Here is a 7,286-nt window from a genome sequence, read left to right as displayed (position 1 = left end):
AGTGAAGAGGTCTGATCATGGTGTATGTTTTATATCAAAACCGTCCATCTATCTGGCAAGCTTGTTTTAATTCTTGTGACGAAAAATAAGATAGATCTAATTATTGAGTGGGCCACACTAAAAAAAGCAGTAGGGATCGAACGTCTATCATTGAAACTCTTTTTGGGGTCACACTCTAATAGAAGTTTTGGATCGATTTCAAATTTATTTTTCTTCTTAATTCAGGTCTTTGTGACCTTATGAACAGATTGGATGGAAAATAAATGTTATGGTGGGCCCTACAAATTGTTTAAAGGTGAAAATTATTCTCCGTTGCTATTTGTGGTTAGGTCTAGATGATCTTTGGATATGATCCATTTTTTTGGATAATGCTATAAAATGTTTTCTAAATATATATGAACAGTGCAGATATAATAAATACATCACTGTGGACCATATAACTTTGATCTCCTTTGAACCGTTCGTACAACTCACAGCTCGAGGAGCATTATTGCTCGTTCGTCTTGGCACGACACGTACTTACAGCTAGGTGCATAGCCAGCTACGAAATCGGATTGTGTACTCAGTACGCTTTTATTGTACTGAGTAAACTCAGTTGGGCCCACCGTTAATGTATGTGGTTTATCCACACCGTTCATCCATTTTTATCGATAATTTTAGAGGTTGATACCAAAATTGAAGTAAATCCAAAGCTCAAGTGGACCATTACACAGGAAACAATGTGGAATTATGATTTCCACCGTTGAAATCTTCCTAGGGTCCAAATTAATTTTTATTTGTCATCCAACCTGTTCATAAGATCACAAAGACATGGATGAAGAGAAATCACAAACATCAGCTTGACCCAAAACTTATTTGGCCTTAAAAAATTTTCAATGGTAGAGGTTCAATCAAACTGTTTCCTGTAGTGTGGTCCACTTGAGATTTTAATTTACTTCATTTTTGGGATCTAGTCCTAAAATTATCTGTTAATATGGATTAACGGAGTGGATAAAATAAATAAATAACAGTAGACCCCACACAGTTTACTCAGTACGTTAAGGGTACTGAGTTACTCAGTACGCAATCCGCTTCCGCCAGCTATGTACATAGGTGTCTGCCTGTCTCTGTCTATTGTGCGGTACACCAGCAAATCCTCTTTCATTTGTACACCCTAAACTCTGTTGGGGCCCACCTTGAATGCATATGGTTTATCCACGCCGTCTATTCTTTTTGCAAATCATTTTAGTCGTTGAACCCAAAATTGATGCATATCCAAAGCTCAAGTGAACCATACTATGGGAAAAAATAGAAATTTCAATAAGAACAACTCCGGATTGGGTAGGATCGGATAGGTCCGGATCCATTCGGATCAGGTTTTCGGGTCGGGTCGGGTCGGATCATGGCCAATCCGAACTCGACCCGAAAAATTATCGGATCTAGATGGGGTTACCCAATCTGCACCGATCTAGACCGTCGGTTCGGTTCTGAATGGGTCGGATAGGGTCTGGTTAAGTCGGATCTACCGGATTAGGTCTGTTTTACCCAGCTCTAGTGTTGAGTATTGCGTAGGTGCGTTTTGTCGCGCAGTACGTTACATAATGAGAAGAAATCTTGCCATTTCATCCTCAACTGCGTAAAACAATCATTGTCACTTAAACACACGATTGAGTTTATAAACCTTGCCCGCTTATCATCCCCTTGATGGGCCGGTTCTCTTAACATATAGTGACGGCAATATTCACCAACAACAGCTACGCATGCGGCCATAGCTTGCACCACCATCGTCTTGACTACTTATTCTTCATCGTCGCTATCCATCTCCTAAATCTCACCTACACTTGCGGATACAAGATACTATATGATCACATTTACTAGCCCTATGTGTCACGCCCCAAACTCGAAAAACAAGCTCACAAAATTTCTGATCGCTGAATCCGACGCCGACAGCCTCCGTAGTGCCCCATTTTCGGATCCCGGCACTCACATGCCAGAGTTCGATCTCGGGATCATATAAGGAGGATTTTTAGTATGATTTTTTTTTTGTAATGGAGTATAGCCACAAGCATAACCAAGTCACAAAACAACATCACCACATATCCACTATATCAAAAACTTTAATTACAAAGCGGAAAGGGAAATACAGGGTGATTAAAAACTCTAAAATAATCTGATGTACGCTCTTGCCTTAGCACTGCTGCGATCCAATGCCACCTGCATGCAACAGTCGTGCATAAGCTTACAAAAGCTTAGAGGGTGGTGTAAGTGTGTGTGCAAGGCAAGCACCAAGTGTACCATATCAAAGTAATGCGAAAATATACTGTAAGTCAATAAATGCTATCAACTGTACCAAAGCTATGTGATGCAAGGCATGAATGCTATCGGCCATATCAATGCCATGCGATGCGAGGCCTATGTAGCCAAATATCATATGAGAGATGCAAAGCAAGCATGTCAGTACTCATCAAGTACATATATCAGTACAATTCCTCTCTGGGATATCACCAGGGTCTAGTATACTCTATACTGACTATGGCCTCCCTAGCCACACAGCCCAGCGAGCGGAATAGACCTCACTACCTGCCTGGCAAGTAGTCTGCCAATACCTACCTGGCTTGTCAATAACGGACTTATTTGCGAGCTGGTCAAACTCAGCCTAACTTATAGCCTCCTCACTTGGGCGGATAAGGCCACACACCCTTCCAACCGACTACGACACAGTGAGAGACGCGGCTTACTGATATTCCGTACTTGGGCGCTCGTGTATCCACTCGGTCTAGACATTGGAGCACATCCTGGTACCAAAAAAAGTTCTGGGACTCTCACCTAAGGACATCCTAAGTGTCCACAGTGCTAGAACCAAGTATTTTCGGTATCCGATATGATCATCCATGATATACCTGTGGAGCCACGACCCTGATGTCGTTAGGGCATATAATGATCAAGTCACACATATGCGACATGCATGAGTCACACCGTACAATCATGGAGCAATCTCGCGCGTACCTGCACTCATGTGGGTAACTCTTATCGATGAGTCCCATAAGTAATCTGCCCAATAGCATATGTTATGATCAGTCACTATTCATATCAAACATACATATGATGCGTATGGCATGAGGCATGAAATTATACTAAGCATGTTATAAGGTGATGAACTATCCTCATAATGAAGATGGGCCTAGACGGCCTACACGTAACAAGTATGGGCCTATTAATGGGCCCTAGGGAGAGTTATAATGCGGACATTTAACTAACATTATTCTTACAATGTGGACGTCAAACCAACATTGCTCCCAAGGCATGGCCCGCCATAAACATCATTCGCAAACCATGGTGGAATTACACATTGCAATGGGCCTTAGTACATCTCATTAGGCCTCGACCCATGGCCTTAAATATATCCAATTATAAGTGGTGATGATAATTTCTACCATTAAAAGTCCCAAGGCCCACCACAATATATATATATATATATATATATATATATATATATATATATATTTATCCCATCAGTCTGATCATAAGGTCCACTTGATAAATAGATTTGCCTTATTTTTTTTCTATCTCAAGCCTTAAAATTATCTGTCAACATGGTTGGACGGTTTGGATGCAACACATGCATCATGGTGGACCCCACCGTCCAAACAGTGGACGGTGTGGTGAAAACACATGCATTATTGGGGTCCCACCATCCACCACTGGACGGTGTGGTGAAAACACATAAAACATGGTAGGTTCCACCGTCCAAAATGGTGGACGGTGTGAATAAAACACATACATCCTTGGTGGGTCCCACGTGAGGCCACCATAATGTTTATTTGTCATCCAACGACTGATAAGGTCACACGGACCTGGATGAACAGGAAAAACAAATTCCATATTTGATCCAAAACATCTAGACTCCAAAAAAAGATTTCAATGGTCAGCCATTCAATCCTACTATTTCCTATGATGTGGGCCACCTGAGTTCCAGATAGGGCTGATTTTTAGAGGGGTCCCACTTCAAGAAGGGGCCCACCAAATGAATGGCGTGGATGATAAACACACATCATGATGGGGCCCACGGCTGGGACCGTGGGTCCTACTATCCGTTCACCTAAACGTAGCAGGCGCTGCCTACGCCCTCTGGCAGCAGCAGCGTCTGCTGCATATATATATATATTAAAAAATCTTATTTTTTCATGGTTTTTCATGCGTGGGGCCCACATCGGAAGAACCCACCCCGTCTATTGCTTCCCATAGCTCAAGACGAGCCAAACAAGCCCAATATTCAATATATTTTGGGTTGTAGAAACATCAGGGTGTATTTTAACGGTAAAAACGTTATTTTCTATGCTATGGCCCGCCAAATGATCGGATTGGCCCCATTTTTCGGCTCAATGCCTAAAATGGCTGGGAAAAAGGGATGGACGGTGTGGATTGGGTTTAAACATCAAGGTGGGGCCTACATAAGCGGCCCACCGAAATAGCTTGTGGAACCAAGCTAATATTTGTGTTTTTCAAATAACATCCAGCGTCCAAGGACGCTGGACGGTTTGGGCATTCCAAGTGTAAAAGGTGGGCCTACTCAGGTGGGCCACCTAATGATGGATGATGTGGATACAACACATATAAAGTGGGCCCCACCTATAGATAACTCGGATAAAATACATGCCTTAGGTGGGGTCCATCCGGGTGGGCCACAGGCCATATCATCACATACATAGGAAAAAAATAAGAGAGAGAGAGAGTGAGACACACGTGATGATGGAGGGACCTCGACATTATGGGCCCTCCCTTGCATTCAATTATACATCAAGTGGATCCCATTACACGTGGGCCCATCAAATAAAAAATTAACGGTGAAGATCCTTTCTCCACCAAAATGTAAGGTCTAGATGACCCTATTCATACAAGGAGAATAAATATCATGATGGGGTCCATGGAGAATGGCCCCATCATGGAATGATCATAAGGATCAAGGTGGGCCATCGGCCACACCTAGGGTCCAAAGTGAGATCCATACCATCAATCGGTAGGCCTCACTTGGCCCATCATCAAAACATGAAAAATCTAGCCTATAAAACACCCACCGTTCGATCTTCTTGGTTCGATGGAATGCTGGTCTCCTTGTACTTCACTTTGATGGAAGGTGATGAGAGATAAAAGGCTAGGATGAAGGATGTTGGGGTGGGAAAGTGGGCCACACAAAAATCACTTTTCTCTCTTGGAATGCATGGACGTGAATCTCTCTTGCTTGCTTGGAAAATGTGTTGAGAAATGAGAGAGAGAGAGAGAGTTGTAAGGAGAGAGAGAGATGAGTGATGGGTGTGAGGTGAGTGATGGTGTACTTGACTTAAAAGTTGACTTGGTGGTTGTTTAACTTGGGGAGAAAGAAAGCATGGGTGCTCTTATACTTGACATGATGTGATTGATTGATTGATTTGATTGATTGATGGGATATGTTATAGAGATTCTCTTAGGATTGCAAATGCGCGGTGTTTTTCTTGAACTAAATGCGGGCCCACATCTCCTGGATAGGGTATCGGATTGGTGTGCGAGTCACGGTGTTGGAACCGCGGCGATGGTGCGGTTGTAATGGTACAAGTCTCAGATTAAGCTAACTCAGATCTACGGGATATGACTCAGGGTCATACACAAACGTCAATTATAAGTCGCAGGTTGACGGAATTCGACCGGAAGGATCGCGGGAGTCGACGAAAAAAGACGGACTAGGATACTGGTCTTATAGCTCTCCCCACCTAATAAAAATTTCATCCTCGAAATTTATACTACTATCGTAGCTAATCATAACTCATAAGGGAATTGAAAACATAACATCATATATAATCGAAACACAATACATCATACAATTAAATATCGAAAAGATGGGGATAGCGCTCTCAAATCTCTGCCTCACACTCCTAAGACGCCTTATCCACACTATGATGGCCCTACTGCACCTTTACCAATGGAATGACCTTGTTTCGCAGGACCTGCTCCTTCCGATCGAGGATACGAACTGGCTGCTCAGTATAAGAAGCGTCCTTACGAACCTCCAACGGTTGTCAATCAATAATAGGCATGATGTCTGACCCACACTTCCTCAACATAGAAACTTGAAAAATGTTGTGGACACCAGACAACTGAGATGGCAAGGTAAGCCGATAGGCCACAACACCAACGCGCCTGGTGATCTCGAAAGGTCCTATAAATCTTGGGGCAAGCTTTCCCTTCGTTCCAAACGAATCACACCCTTCATGGGTGAGACCTTGAGATACACATGGTCCCCAACGACAAACTCCAAGGGACGACGCCTACGACCAGCAAAACTCTTCTGGCGGCTCTGAGCTGTGCGCATCCTCTACCTGATGATATCGATAGCCTCTAACGTCTACTGTACAAGCTCAGGACCCAGGAGACTACGCTCTCCAACCACGGTCCAATAACTGAGAGATCTGTACGGTCTGCTGTATAATGCCTCAAAAGGATCCATGCCAATGGTCGCCTGATAGCTGTTATTGTACGCGAACTCAGCTAATCGTAGGTGCTCATCCCAGCTACTCGAGAAATCGATTGCGCAGGCCCAAAGCATATCCTCAAGGATCTAGTTGACCCTCTCGGTCTAACCATTGGTTTGCTAATGATACATGATGCTGAGCTGCAAATCAGTCCCCATCTCTCTCTGGAAGCTCCTGCAAAATTGAGACGTGTACCTCGGGTCTCGGTCTGAAATGATTGAGACAGGAACACCGTGCAGTCTCACTATCTCATCAACAAACAGCTTAGCGAGCCGGTCCACATGTCAAGTCTCACGAATTATAAAAAAATGTGCCGACTTCGTCAGACAGTTCATAACAACCCAGATGACATCATGACCGCGCTGTTTCCTCGGCAAACTTATGACAAAATCAGTAGATATGTGCTCCCACTTTCACATCGGGATGCTTAATGGCCGTAATAGACTAGGGGGTCTCTGATGATCGGCCTTGACATGCTGGCATGTGTCACACTTGGCCACAAAACTGGCTATCTGACACTTTATCCCTGCCCAAATATACTACGCCTCATATCGAGATACATCTTCGTCGAGCCAGGGTGGATAGAGAACCGCGATCAGTGTGCCTTGGTCATAAGATCTCGGCGCAACTTAGGAATATCCGGGACATATACTCGGCCTCTAAAGCGATGTCCACCGTCAGAACCAATCTGCTAATCTAACTGACTCTCAGATGCTACCTCTGCTTGGTAATCCTGCACTGATTCATCTGCCTGTTGAGCCTCGATCACCCTCGCGACAAGAGAGGGTTGAATCGACAGACTCG

The sequence above is a fragment of the Magnolia sinica genome, chromosome 2 (assembly GCF_029962835.1).
Source record: "Magnolia sinica isolate HGM2019 chromosome 2, MsV1, whole genome shotgun sequence".
NCBI classification, from domain to species: Eukaryota; Viridiplantae; Streptophyta; class Magnoliopsida; order Magnoliales; family Magnoliaceae; genus Magnolia; species Magnolia sinica.
The sequence above is the reverse complement of the archived record's forward strand: the minus strand, read 5'-3'. Positions refer to the sequence as shown.